The 15,852-nt window shown below is 35.1% G+C and overlaps 1 long non-coding RNA gene across 5 annotated transcripts; it reads left to right on the top strand.

Moving 5' to 3' along the window:
• The first annotated feature begins 777 nt into the window (after positions 1 to 777).
• On the top strand, positions 778 to 5,058 carry LOC113348284. 5 transcript variants are annotated; one of them, XR_003359557.1, is made up of 8 exons: positions 780 to 1,243; positions 1,337 to 1,456; positions 1,537 to 1,589; positions 1,997 to 2,089; positions 3,140 to 3,217; positions 3,313 to 3,951; positions 4,298 to 4,492; positions 4,812 to 5,058. It is a non-coding gene; the product is annotated as an uncharacterized LOC113348284 (long non-coding RNA). The 5 variants fall into 5 exon arrangements; XR_003359560.1 differs by lacking the exon at positions 4,812 to 5,058 and having other exon boundaries at positions 778 to 1,243; positions 3,310 to 3,951; positions 4,298 to 4,629; XR_003359559.1 differs by lacking the exon at positions 4,812 to 5,058 and having other exon boundaries at positions 779 to 1,243; positions 3,313 to 4,004; positions 4,298 to 4,629.
• Positions 5,059 to 15,852: the final 10,794 nt, after the last annotated feature.

Below are 15,852 nucleotides of genomic sequence, written 5' to 3'. Positions count from 1 at the left end.
AAAATCAACAATTCCTGGATGAAATGGACAGTTAGATTTTCATACTGTTTAAATGGATAAAAATGTAAAAATAGGCAGGATGTAACCAGTTTCATCGTGCCCATTTTCAAATATTTTTTCTTATTTTTAATTTACACAGGATGTATCCAGTTTCATCCTTGCTATTTTTTAAATTTAAGATAGGATGAATCCAGTTTCATCCTTGCTATTTTTTTTTGGCCTCACCCAAACTATTTTTTACTCGTCCATTTAAACCGTGATTTAAAAATATTTGGACAAATTACCCATTTTCCGTTAATTGTACGAGTGTATTTCTTCTTCTTCTACTGCTTTATTTACTCACTCTCTCCGTTGCTTTAGCTTGGGAATCATGAAGTTTGTTAGTATGTGTCTCGGAAAAGGTAAGGAAAAAGATGATGGTGGAAAGAAAGATGACAAGAAAGCTGAGAAGAAAGCTAAGTTAATGAAGAATTACTATATTGATGAAAAAGGAAAAGTTCAACTTAAACCGCCAGAGAAATGGGTAGGTGTGGATCAACCAAGAATTCCAACTCCTAATGATGGATTGGATATCTTTAGCGATGAAAATGCAAATGCATATTGTTGCATTATGTGATAGTGTGATCTGACATCAAGTTTTTATGAATTTTTACTTTGTTTTGTTGAAAATCAGCATTATGTATTGTTTCTTTAGTTAGCTAAACGCTGTTGGATGTATTAAACTATGAATTATGGATTTGCTTAATCTCTTATATGAATTGTATCCGGCACTACAAATATCACCAATAATAGGTCACACAACACTGTGGTCTATTCTGGGCTTTACCTTAATAGTTTCTACCCAAACTGGTAACAGTGTTAATAGACCACAAAAACGTGTGATCTTAATGTTTATCACTGGATCACCTAGGTACTATATTTAAGCGGTGGTTCAAACCTAGATTCAATATTATTTTCTTTTTCTCTCTCCTCTCGTTCCCTTCTCCAGGAATCCCACAGGAAAAATCTGAAACCCTCGATCTTAATGTTTAAGTTTCATATCACTGTTCCAGTACTTTCAAAATTGATGGAGAAATTTGAGTATGAGTTCATTTTGAATTCAAAGGTTAGGGTTTGATTGATGGTTTCTTAGCATCTCTTAATCCTCCGATTTAATTGCGATCGCCAATGTTCAACATCATCAATGGTTTGATGTTGTCTTCGGTTGTATAGATGGAGGTTTTCCTTCACGAATTAATATCAGGTACCCTCTCTCGCTTCATTTTTCTTTCTCCTAAATCTTTATTCATTCTAGGATGCAAGCATGTTTCAGAATAACTTTTGATTTGTTGTGCAGCTTAATACAAATGCATTTAATGAATACTATCAAAGCAGGAGAGCTGTTAATTCTGAGACCATGATTGGGTTGACAAGCAAATTGGTCACCACTTTAGGAGTGATTGATTTAGTTCATCTGGTACAGAAGATTTGATTAATTAATTATTTCATTTTTTTCATTAGATTAATTTGTTGTGCTTACTTATATGTGCTTCACAGGTGTATGAATGGCTAAGGAGAGCAAGATGATGATTTGAATTGTACTTGGAAAGGTAATGCATATTTTAACTCTAACACGTATATTTCGCTTTTTTTTTTTTTACAGTGTTCGGTATTGCTAGTACCTCAGGTTTGTTTTACCAGTACCTCATAGGGAACCTTGTGGTTTGCTGAAATGAATCACATGATGTAAATTCACTGATTTGTGGCCATTTCCCAAGCCAGTTCTAGCTAGCCTACCCACAAAACATGTACGAGTGCCAGGTTTTTTCTACCTTCTGATTTGCTCATTTTTTTCTATACCAACTCTGGCATTCAAAAGAATTGCACCACAGATATTTTAACACTTGTGTAGGTGGAATAATGATGAAACTGCTTGTCCTCTACGAGTATGCTATATAAAGTTATAAACAGTTCCCAACTCTCTCGTGTTTTTCTTTTTCATGGAATGGTGTAATAGTAAGGTCAGTTGATGTCTGCAATGTAGAATGGAAAGCAAATGGTGCAGGAGGGAGCTTTGGCAGCTCTAGTATGAGTAGCTGATTCGTCACAGGTACTTTATGGATTCTGCTTCCTCTGCTATCTTATGTTTCACTTGTGGCATCTGTCTCTGATTGTATTTACTTGCATCTGTTCAAAAATATTATGATGCTGCTATGCTTTATCTCAAAGCTATCTTGTTGAATGCCACTGACAAGGGAAACCGTATGCTCGTGCCAAATCTCTGGATTTCATCAGTTTGGTTGAAATGGCTGTTGGGTGCGACAGGTTCAGAGATATTTATATACTGTGGCTTGCAAATATTTTATACAGAGTATTTTCTTTAACCGTCTTTCCAAGCTGCACTCTGCCAACTTCTTCCGGCGATCAAACTTCATTGTAGATGAAGAAATATCCGGCAATCAGCTTCTTTGGAAGTTACCTAGAATCCTTCATTGAGTTCTCATAAGTAGGATCTTGGTTCATTAATGTAGTTATGCCAAATAGTGACTAATAATCATCTTGTAGTGATAGCACTGGACATTAGTAGTTTGTGGCTTATAGTTACTATGTCTCGCTGTATAGCTAGGCAGTTGGAACTTTGAAAAGTGTAACTTTTAATGTTTAAAGTTTAATTTTACACCTGAAATCTGGGATGTATATACTTCCAATAGCTAGTTTTGGAGCTCAAAGAGTTTCTTTCCTTCCAAAAGCTGTTCGCGAAATCATATTAGAAGTAAGAGTCTCCATCTCAGGCCATATATACCATTCACAAGAAGCAATAATAGGATGCTGCCAATATCTTCCAGTGTGCGATCAGCTCGCAGCTTGTTGGAATCATCCCTTGACAATTCTGAAATTGCTTAACTTACACACTTGAAATCAAGTTGTTTTAAGTGAAAGTACTACCACACCCACTTTCTAGATTTTGGCCACTATGAAACCCACGGGCGTGAAACTTCACGCGTGCACCCATTATCATCGACTAAATTCTTCACAAACCCATATTTTCTAATATTCTATTTTTCTGTTCTTTCTCTCATTTTCTACTGTTCTTCTTCTTGTCTCTCTGTGGACCTTAATTCAAAGGAATTGAGTTTGATTTTCTGTGAATAATCTCTAGGAAGTTTAGTAGATTGATGAATCGAGGGTGAAGGTGATGGTGCTGAACTTGATTGAGATCTTGAAGAAGAAGAAAAAGGTAAGCTAATTTAGGGTTTCGTAAATGATTGATATTTTGTGTAGAATCGATTCTAATTGATCAAATGTCCATGTGTTTGTTGTTTATTGAAGTAGAAATGGGTGTGAGAGGTTTAATTTTGTGGTGTGAATTTGAAATGGATTTGAGTCTGTTATGATGCTCGATGTGATGAATTGAAGACTTTTAGAAGCTCAGATTATAATGGAAGAACAAGGAGTAATAGGTTGATGTTGCGGTGATTGATTGGTTTCGAGATATCAAAACAGGGATTTCTGAGCTCGAGTTCTGGTGGATATGAAGTTGAGTTTGAAGAACTAGATGCTAAGAAGGATGGGTTTGCTGATTCCGAGAAGAACAAGAATTTGCTGATACTAGTTGTTGTGATTGCAGAGAAGATGCAAGTTACAGGAAATGAGCTTTGGTGGTGAATGAATGGCATGTGGTGTTGATGCTTTTCAATGATGGAGACTCAGGTGATGTGTGTTGTGTGGGTATCAATTGAACTCAGTTGCAGGGAAGTGACTGGTGGAGCAAATGGAGACAAGTCTAGAGTTCTGGTGGCGCTTTTGTTGCAGTGGTGCTCCTACTGGTGATGTTGGTGGTTCAAAACAAGGGCCAGAGTTGTTGTTGGAGTCAGAAAATCTCCGTCAAGCTCAGCTGCAGGATCTTCTTCATTTCCGCGAAGTCCTGGAAGGGCAGAGACTTTGGTACTCCCTGGATCGCGCCGGAAGAAGGTAAAGCTACTAGGCAGAGGCACATTTGGACATGTTTATGTTGGATTCAATAGGTACACCCAAAGCTAGTCTAGTACAGAAATTTATATTTCTGTGTACTGATATTTCTGTGTGATTATGCCTGAATTTAGCCTTGAAAGCTAGTCTAGTACAGAAATTTATATTAACATGCATCATTTTAGCCTTCCCCATGTACTATATTGTTATTCTCAGTCAATGTATAGGGTTCCCTGTGCAAGCAATTTGTAATTTTGTTCTCTTTTTAAATAGTCAGCCTCAAGTGATCACGTGTTGTTGTTGGAACTTATGGAAACTCCCCTTTTATTTTATGTTGTTTCTATTACAGAGAAAGTGGCGAAATGTGTGCAATGAAGGAGGTTACACTTTTTGCTGATGATGCAAAGTCAAGAGAAAGTGCGAAGCAGCTGGAGCAAGTAAGACTTCCAATAGATTGTAGGAGCTTGGTTGTCTTCTTGTGTTCTAAAAAGAAGAAAATGCAAAAGAAAAAATTGGATAAAGAAGAGTGGGTGACTGTTTATGGGTATTCCCTAACTTTTAACCTAACTAATTTGCTCTGTTATATTCCATGTTTTGTCAATCTGTTGTGATCTTTGATTTTAGATGCCAATAATTTGGGGATAAACACATATATAAGTTACTCATAGGTTCTTTTCTTTATTCCGTGGTGATTCGTTGATTCCGTTTGCAATACGATACTTTGCTGAACCTGTGTCATAGCATTTCAGTTTTCACTAATGCACTACATCCACCAAGTATTTGTTTATTACCATACGTATATGGCTATTCCTAATCATCCAAAATCCAGTAAGGATCTATACATGTTTGTCTACTTTTTCCAGGCTTGCAATTTATCGCAATTCTTATCTGGTGTACTGGGTGTTATGGGTGCAAGGCTGGTGATAAGATACTGTGTGATACATGGAAGGCTAGGTTGTAATGGGTATTATAGGTGCAAGGCTGGTGTTAAGATACTGTGTGATACAGGGAAGGCTATGGTGGTGTTGGAATTGGTCAAGAAGATACAAAAGAATGCATAACCTGTTATGCATCAACAAAGTTTGTTGCATAACTTGTTATGCAATTCAGAAAACGATTGCATAACACGTTATGCAACAACTTTTTTGTTACTATTGAAACCAACAAAAACAAAGATTGTATAACTTGTCATGCACCTAAAATAATATCTGCATAACATGTTATGCATCGTGAAAATGGATGCATAATCTGTTATGCATCTACAAAATTTGTTGCATAACTTGTTATGCAGTCCAGAAAACCTGCATACCCTGTTATGCGTCAGAAAATATGGCTACATAATGCATTATGCATCGAGAAAATAGATGCATAACCTGATATGCATCCGTAAATATGGATGCATACTGCATTATGCATCAATTTTTTATATGTACGGCTAAAATCAACCAAAACAATGGTTACATAACTTGTTATAGATGCATAACTTTGTTATGCAGATACATAACTTGTTATGCAGTCGAAAAAACGGTTGCATAATTCGTTATGCCAGTCGAAAAAACGGTTGCATAATTCGTTATGCGTCTGCAGAATGTGTTATGCATCGTTTTTGGTGACTGCATAATGGTTAAGTATCAAGTTTTCAAAAAAATTCCCTAAAATGAGGATCACCTCCGATTTTTTCGATAAAAACAAAAATTTGATATTCTTGTTTGTACTCGTTGCGTAGCTCTTTTAAAAAGATTTCCAACGATATAAAATTTGTAAAATTCTAAGGCGCGGATTTTTAGATATGTTATGTCCAAGTTGGGCTGCCAATTATACCCCTGAAAAAAATAGTATGCATAACGAGTTATGCCTGAAAAGATAGTATGCATAACCAGTTATGTATTGATTCATATAATAATTTCATATAATTATGGGTGTCACGGTATACAAAATTAATTGTGGGCCTGAGAACGAGAATATTATTTTTTTTTGGGTCTCTCCCTAATTTTCAAAGCAGAAAATACGGAATACATGTCGCGGCAACTGTATAACAGGTCCACATGGTGGTGGGCTCAAACCAGTCCTCTTGTTTTGTTAGGGAGGCGGGCCCACTCCTAAGTGAATGGGCGGTTTATATATTTTTCACTTTTGTAGTCTCAAAGAACTCATACACCTGGTGGCAGTACGATTACGATACCAAGCAAGCGTTGTACCTCCTAGTACACGAGGCACAGAAAATCATAAGATAGCTAGGTAGCCGACGTGCTCATATTGCGTCATATCAACCACAGGCACTCGCATGTTAGACAAATTATCACACAATATGGTGGTACTAATAATAATAAAACAAATATGAAACTATCTGTGGCCACCAAGTATAGATGCAACATCTTCTTTTTCTTCGTAACACTGTTTGTTATTGTCTTATTATACTTTATCAGGATCATGAGATTGATCAAATTTGTCCATGGCTTCACGAGCTTTGTCAAGATATGGTTTGGAAGAAATGTCCATGGTGCGAGAAAGAAGTACTAGCGGTGCCTACATAGATTCTTTTGTTGTTTTTTTCCATGAAATCACCCATTCAATGGGAGGTGAAAGTAAAAGGAATATTGTTATTTCCGTTAAACTAGAAAACCAAGAACATCATATGACTATATTGTCCTTGGGAATTATATATCCCTTCTTCTTCCTTTACTTTCTCTACTCACTTATTCTTTGTTTTTGAAAACAATTATCCTTCCGCTTCTTTTCTCTACTCACTGAATCTCCTTCTTTTCTTTACTCACTGTATCTTTCTTCCTTAGAGTTAGGAAGTATATATGAAGAACATTTTTTCCTGCTTCGGAGGAAAAAAGGGTAAAAAGAAAGATTGTGTTAATGAAAAACGTGGTGAATTAATGCCGAACTATTATATTGATGGGAATGGCGACGTCCAACTCCGGCGTCCTAAAAGATGGGTCCGGTGGAAGATGGAAGAACTCCACCACCCAAGGATGCCTTCACTACGATGTTTAGTGATGAAAACACCAATTCTTACTGTCGTGTAATGTAATTCAGTTCAACTGTTTTTCCTTTCTTTGTGTTCGTTCAATAAGGTCAGCATTAGATGTCGTTAATTAATTAGGTGTCGTATATTTGGTAATTATAGGAAAGTCTATGTGGTTTTAGTAAAATTGTTGTTAAATAATCTTGTTGTTTTCGTATCATAACTCGGCTGGATACTTTGTAACTTACGTATATCTAATTGAAAAACAACTACACTTATATCCGATGCATCATCATTACATTCAATTAGCATACGACACAAAATGTAAACTTTTATATTCTTCATGTTGACATGTTGTGCTTGTATAAAATTTCAAATATCAACGTCACAGTTAGTTGAATAAATATTATGGAGACTGTGAAAATGACCAGATTACTCTTATAAAAATAAATAAAGTAAATATTATAGACTATGAAAATGATTATTTTATCCTTACTGGAAATAAGTACAATAAATATCATGGAGACTGTCAAAATGATCAGACTATCCTTATGGGAAATAAGTAAAGTGAATATTATAGACACTAAAAATGACCATACTACCCTTACTGGAAATAAGTGCAATAAATATTATGAAGACTGTGAAAATGACCAGACCACCTTTTTCGGATATGTGTAAAGTATATACTACAGTCTGCGAAAATGACCATTTTACCCTTAGAGGAAATAAGTGCAACAAATGTTATTGAGACTGTGAAAATGACCAGACTACACTTTTCAGAAATAAGTAAAGTAAATATCACTGACAGTGAAAATGACCAAATTACCCTTACTAGAAATTAGTGCAATAAATATCAAGGTGACAAAGAAAATGACCAGACTACCCTTATCGGAAATACGTTAAGTAAATATTATAGATTGTGAAAATGACTATTTTACCCATACCGGAAATAAGTGCAATAAATATTATGAAGACTGTGAAAATGACCAGACCACCCTTATCGAATATGAGTAAAGTAAATATTATAGTATGCTAAAATGACCATTTTACCCTTAGGAGAAATAAGTGCAATAAATGTTATGGAGACTAACAAAATGACCAAACTACCCTTATTGGAAACAAGTGCAATAAATATCACACAGACGGTGAAAATGACCATACTACCCTTACTGGAAATTAGTGAAATAAATATTATGGAGACTGTGAAAATGATCAGACTACCCTTATAAAAAATAAGTAAAGTAAATATCACAGACTGAGAAAATGACTATTTTACCCTTACTGGAAATAAGTGCAATAAATATTATGGAGACTGTCAAAATGACCAGACTATCCTTATCAGAAATAAGTAAAGTGGATATTATAGACAGTGAAAATGACCATACTACCCTTACTGGAAATAAGTGCGATAAATATTATGGAGATGGTGAAAATGACCAGACCACCCTTTTCAGATATGAGTAAAGTATATATTACAGTCTGGTCATTTTCACAGTCTCCATAATATTTATTGCATTAATTTTCATTAAGGGTTATATGATCATTTTCATAGTATGTAATATTTACTTTACTTATTTCCGATAGGGTAGTTTGGTCATTTTCACAGTCTCCATAACATTTATTAACCTTATTTCCAAAAAGGGTAAAATGGTCACTTTTACAGAATATAATATTTACTTGACTTATTTTTGATAAGGGAAGTTTGGTCATTTTATAGTCTCCATGATGTTTATTGAATTAATTTCTAGTAAGGGTAATATGGTCATTGTCATAGTCTGAAATATTAACTTTACTAATTTTTAATAAGGGTTGTCTGGTCATTTGCACACTCTCAATAATACTTGTTGCACTAATTTCCAGTAAGGGTAATATGGTCATTTTCACAGTCTGTAATATTTACTTTGCTTATTTCCAATAAAGGTAGTCTGGTCATTTTCACAGTCTCCGTAATATTTATTGCATATGTTTCCAATAAAGGTAAAGTGGTCATTTTCATAGTCTGTAATATTTAATATACTTATTTTTGATAAGGGTAGTTTGGTAATTTTCATAGCCTCGACGATATTTATTGCAGTTATTTCCAGTAAGGGTAATATGATCATTTTCAGTCTGTATTATTTACTTTACTTATTTTTGATATGGGTAGTTTGGTCATTTTCATAGTCTCCATGATATTTATTGCATTTATTTCCAGTAAGGGTAATATGGTCATTTTCACAGTCTGTAATATTTACTTTACTTATTTCTGATAAGGGTAGTCTGGTCATTTTCATAGTCTCCAGAATATTTATTACACTTATTTCCAGTAAGGGTAAAATAGTCATTTTCATTGTAAGTAATATTTACTTTACTTATTTCTGATAAGGGTAGTTTGGTCATTTTCCTAGTCTACATGATCTTTATGCACTTATTTATAGTAAGGGTAATATGGTCATTTTTATAGTAAGAGTAATATGGTCGTTTTCAAAATGTGTAATATTTTCTTTACTTATTTCCGATAAGGGTAGTCTGGTCATTTTCACAGTCTCCATAATATTTATTGCATTTATTTCCGGAAGGGTAAAATGGTCATTTTCACAGTATGTAATTTTTTTTAGTTATTTCTTATAAGGGTTGTATGGTTATTTTCACAGTCTGTAATATCTACTTTACTTATTTCCGATAAGGGTATTCTGGTCATTTTCACAGTTTCCATAATATGTATTGCACTAATTTCCATTAAGGGTAATATGGTTTTTTCACAGTCTGTAATATTTACTTCACTTATTTCTGATAAAGGTAGTCTGGTCATTTTCACAGTCTGCATAATATTTTGTTGTACTTTTTTCCATTAAGGGTAATATTGTCATTTTAACATGCTGTAATATTTACTTTACTTATTTCCGATAAGGGTAGTCTGGTCATTTTCAGAATCTTCAGAATTTTTATTGCACTTATTTCCGATAAGGGTAGTCTGGTAATTTTCACCGTCTTCGGAAGAAGCATATATGTCAAAGTCAAATTTCTATAAAGTCATGAATTCTTGACTTGGTCTTGATCCTGTTTTCTAATATTAAGAAAATTAAAAAGAAAAAGAAAAATGTATTTTGATTTATAGAAATGAAATATAATTATTAGTTTGTACAAATGTGGGAAAATTAGTGACAAGTAAAATTCAAAGTGTTATAATTTTGGGGTTGTTTTAGATGTGGTGAAATATTTGGGTGGAATCATCACTTTGAATTATAATTGTGATTGTCTGTAAAATTGTCAACAAATATTATTGTGACTAATAAAAGAATTTAATATTCCTAATTATTATCACGAATACAAAATTTAATAACAGTTATAACTGTTGCAGGATTTATCACAGGTGTATCCGTGACTGAAAAATAAACTGTGACAGGTTGCACTGTTACAAAATCCTGGTTTTGGTGTAGTGATAGTCACCACCAAGTTGCTTGCTTTTATTCTTTTTATGCAAAAACCGTGTGTTTTCATGTCCTGTGTACTTTCTCTGTAGGGTTATTCCCATAGCAGGTGCCTCTGCTTGGAGTTGCATGTGGCGTAGTAGCAGCTTTCTTTTCTTTGCAGATACATTGTAAGAATCAGCTTCAAGCTCTTCATATAAATCTACACCTACCAAGCAAACCAACTGTGCATTATAAAAGGACCAACTTGAATTAAAATTGAAGCTCAAACAAAATTAAATAAATCAATTCAAGAACAATTAAAAGATTAATCAAGTGACTAGAAATGTTCAACAGCTTATCTTTGGCACTTAATACCTTTAACAAGTGCACAAGACTGACAAGGAGAAATAGCTTCTTCACATGGACTCACCAAGAAGACAAAAAAACGGTAAGAAATTAAAAAATGATATGCAAATTTTGTCTTAGTGAGTTATACAACTAGTTTTTCCTATTTGAGGGAGCATTTCTCGAGAAACTACTAGGTCAGGACCATGACTTACCAGGTCAGCTCAGTAGTTACTTAGAAAAGACCATAAGTGGTGTCTAGCTAATTACATTGTCCCGTCAAACATGTAAAATATGCATCAGAAACTACTCTTTTTTTTTCCTGAGTTATGCGGAGATCTCTAAATGCTTTTGCCATCAGATCTCTTTTACAGACTAATACGCTGCAGCAACGTAATACATACCACTACATTGGTAACACAAAGCGTAATTGAACTGAGACAAAACCAGATGATAGAGAAGCACATGGTGATCCAAAACATGGCCACATTCAAAAGAACAGATCATAAATAAAGAAGGAGACGTAGTTATACAATATTCACAAAAACTATGGTCTATAGGATGGTCCTTTTGTGGGGATAATTTCCTCTTCACTAGTTTCCAAAATCAGTTCCGCAATACGCTTCAGTATAGTATTTTCTGTATTTCATTAACTAACTCAAGAGTTCAAAACCTCTCTCAACTGCCCGCTACTCGGTAGAAAATACATCTGGAAAAGTAGACTTTCGCTCAAACAAAAACAAGAAAAATTAATTTGCTGCAGCCAAGTAAGAACGCTGATACAGAAAATTGCGGAAATGACCATTGATATATATCTATGCAAGCGTGCTTCTATATTTTTCTAGTTTTGTTTTCGATGAGATGACACTCACTACATCAATATACATCATGTTTCTTTTAACTAGGCTGGACTAAATTATTTCACAAGCTACAACTTTGATGTTTGCTTCTATATTTACTGGAGCTCTTCAAAGCTCTTCGAAAAAGTAAAAGCACTCCAAAGGTTACCTATTCGATGCAAGCGACCTTAAGCTCTGCTCTGAGACTACATATGCCCTTCCGTTCAACATATCAGCAACCTAACACAGAACATAACCCACCGTGTCGTGTTCACTAGAGCTCTAACTGAATCTTTCCATGTATTCACCATTCTGCTATCAACCAAAAGATAAACGAAAATTGTCAGTCAAAAGAGAATCAATCCCCTTCACACTTATGAAACCCAATCAAATTGAAACATAAGTATAAAACTGAACCAGTGCTACAGCCTACACCTACATTTCTAGGGCAATTTTACTGTAAGATGGGTACTGTTGTCACGAGTGGTCCCTCTATACAGATAGGCCTGCTAGGCTAGCCAGGCCTCGCCATCCAAAAGCAATCACTTGTCTACAAGCCCGAATCGATTCAACAAGCCCGAAAACGCAATAATGACTATTCGTGCTCTACAAAATTACCCACTGATTCACCCCGTTCCCTAGTTTTGGTAAAAAAAAATTAACCGGTGAGTCGCTGACCCGGAATCGATTTTGTTTTGGCGAACTGGTTAGCACTTTTTGTGAGTTTGGCTTGGAATCGGAACACCCTCAACTTTCCAAAAATAGCATTTTACCAACCGCCAGTATATTAATTTTCTAATTCGATTCCTAGTCTTAGTTGGTTTGCTTTGAGCCTATATAAGAAAACTGATGTCTATATATAATCTTTGCTAACACAAACTTCTGATCTCAAATACTCTCGTCCCAAAGCTTATATACTTTCATCAAAACAATGAAGCTTCACGTTCAACAGTTTATCTTCACGTTATCTTTATTACTACTACTAGTTTCATTCATAGGTGTCGAATCATCGAACGATCATTTCATCAGCAACAGAATAAGAAGAGGTTCATCTATTTCTCCTAACGGTACTAGTTATTGGCTTTCTGATTCAGGTACCATTGCTTTTGGTTTCTACCCGTTACCATGTACAAGTTCTTCAACAACCAACTGTATTCATCAGTATGTCGTCGGTATATGGTTCGTTAACTCACCACACAAAACACTAGTTTGGACTGCTAATCGTGATGATCCTCCGTTATCCAACTTGTATTCGCTTATCATCACCGAAGAAGGGAATTTTGTACTGCGGGAAGATAATAAAGATAAACCACTAATAGACGTGCATAGGCATATTCAGCCGGTGTCATACGCAAAGATGCATGACAATGGTAACTTCGTTTTATATAATTCAGAATCTCAAATTATATGGGAAAGTTTTGATTATCCGACTGACACTATTCTCGGCGGCCAAGTGTTAAAAGGTGATGTTGATCTAGTGTCCAGTGTTTCTTTGTTCAACCCCGGTTCTGGCGAGTATAAGTTGTCGATTAATCCGGGAGAAGGTGGATTCACTATATTCAGGCCTGGCCAACAATTCACCTTTATGATTACATATGGGGATGGAGTAACCAGTCCAAACTGTCCAATGTGGCTAAATTTAGACACCAGCGGTGACTTATATTATTTTTGGGAAATTTGGGAATATATCCCAGTTTCACTAATTCGTTTGGGGATCTATCCCATGACGGTAAATATTAAGAAATATGTCCCACCCGTTAGAATCAACTGTTAAATAATCAAACTCGTGGGTTGACTGGTCAAAATATCTCCTAATGAGATATCAAGGCATAATGAATTTACATATTCACCCTTATCAATTCATCTCCATTTTCTTCAACCTGTAGCCATGGCAGCAGCTTGAAAGCTCTGTATGCATCCTAAAGTAAGACATGATTCCATCTTCACGTCAGAGATGATAAGAATCCAAACAGTATTATCATTACCCTTATTGATAATTGTCATTACCCTTACTGATGATGAACCTTAATTTAATCCTAAATCCCTAAAGATTCAAATTAATGTAATCAAACTCATACAATTAAAGTTCTACGGAGTCAATGAGTACCTCTAAACCGATTTTATAAGTAATTATCATCAACTGCAAGTTACAAACATATAAATTACAAAAACGTTAATTTCGTTATTATGAATATTCCCAATCAATGAATATTAGATATTCAATAGAAGTGACAAAACTAAATATCCTAGTTTCAACTCCCTATACAAACTAACTAGGAAAATCCTAAATCCCGAATCCATAAAGAGTTGTTATGTCTTTGCAAGTCTCAAACAACATCAATATCAGTGACAATTTTCCTCGTAGCATCATGAATTAATAACATCCTACATCTTTTTTGTTTACTTAAAAATCCACCAGAACCATCCACCATCACCCATATCTCGTGTAATCCTAGACTGAAGTGGTTTTAGAGAGAGCTTGGTAAGAACTTTCAGAAATTTTGGAGTGGAAAAATAGAGAGGCGGTGATTGGGAAAATTAGATCAGAAAGTCCTTATAATGAAGAGGGCTTAATAGTATTTTGGTAACACGTGAAAACCACACGAGTTGCATCTTGACTATTTAACGTGAATTTCTAACGGGTAGGATATATTTCTTAATATTTGCCGTCATGGGATAGATCTCCAAACCGATTAGTGAAACCAGGACATATTCCCTTTTTTCCCTATATTTTTCTGGTACTTATGAATCTACACTTTACGAACACCAGAGACAACCTCAGCAAGGAGATAATGTTGTTTACATATACAGAGCAACGTTGGATTCAGAAGGGAACTTTAACTTGTACCAAGAGAGAATTGATGGAAATATAAGTGATAACGACGACAACTCTTCTGGTTTGCTACAACTGTGGTCATCGTATGATAGTATTTATCCCTCCGAGATACTCAAAAGGCTTTCATATGGCCTTTTTCTTCTATCATGTATCCTTGTATTACTGAGATTATTGAGAAGAGGAGGCATAGTTGAAGAACTCCGGCGCGCGCGGTCAAGGGAAACCGAGAAGCTAAGGTTGGAACTAAGATGACTCGCATATTCTTAGGGTCTTTTGCTTGTCTGTTAATTAAGTTGCCTGTAATCCTCATATGATTAAAATATACTCCGATTCATCCGTGGAAGTAGGCATCGCTCCCCGAACCACGTTAAATTCTTGCCTCTTTTATTTATTTTTATACACACTTTCTAGCCTAGTTTCGCATCATCATCATCATCAATCAATCATGTTTAGTACCTAAAAGTAATTTAGGTACAAACAGTTCGAACTAAGATGATAACCAAGGACTCGCATCTTAGGATCTTTTTGCTTGTCTGTTAATCAAGTTGTTCAGAAATCTAACATCATGAATAGTAGCTTTATGTCTTATTTGTACATTGTAAATTTCCTTCGGTTAAATGAAAACACTGAAGCGTTTTACTTGGTAAAATTAAAAGACGACTACAAAAATAAGATAAGATGATGCGCCTTCTCTAGCAAACATGTCGAAATTGGATTTCTAACATGCTCATGCGACATGCCCAAGAAGCAAAATGGAGACTAGTAAACCTATTTTTCAAGTTGATTCAATTTGATCTTCTATTGAAAAGAGCTTTACTGCTAAAGGAGGATATACGTTCTAATGAATGCAGAACACGAATACTACAGAATTTCCCATATAATTGTTGTTGAACCGAAAATACCACCAAAAATTTGGACACAACATAATTAATTAAAGAGCTAAAGGAATTTTGAAAATTTGGAGTCGTGGTAAAATTCAAAGTGACATGTTTTAGCAATTGGTTTCCCAGTTTCTGCAAAGTTAGAGCAAATGTCAAGAACCTTATCGTGGACGCTAATCAACTCAGGGAAATGACTAGATCATTGCATGGCTCGGGTAACGTCAGTGAAGTTTGCATTTAATGTGAAGGAATGGCCTGGCAGTACCGTGTAGAGATCAGAATCTATTGGGTATATTCTTGTATATTTTGTATATATTTACTTACTTGTATTGAGAAGATATTCACCTCTTTTAGAATATCTTCAGAATATGGTTGTAACCCTACTCCTTTATATAGGAGTCTTTGTTATCAATGAAAGACACGGAATCATCCTTCTTGTCTTGTTGATTAGGTTATCTCGTCTTGTCTTAGGTTATTGAAACCTTCATGGTATCGTGAGTCCGGTAACAATGTCTAGTATTTCAACTTCAACTTCCTCTTCACCAAACAAACAGTCTTCTTTATATGCTCTCGCCTCCAATGATGGACCAGGGACTATAATCACACATGTAGTTCTCAAAGGATCAAACTATGAAGA

This window comes from Papaver somniferum, chromosome 2 (assembly GCF_003573695.1).
Source record: "Papaver somniferum cultivar HN1 chromosome 2, ASM357369v1, whole genome shotgun sequence".
NCBI lineage: Eukaryota > Viridiplantae > Streptophyta > Magnoliopsida > Ranunculales > Papaveraceae > Papaver > Papaver somniferum.
Note: the sequence above shows the minus strand (reverse complement) of the source record. Positions and strands in the feature narration are given on the sequence as shown.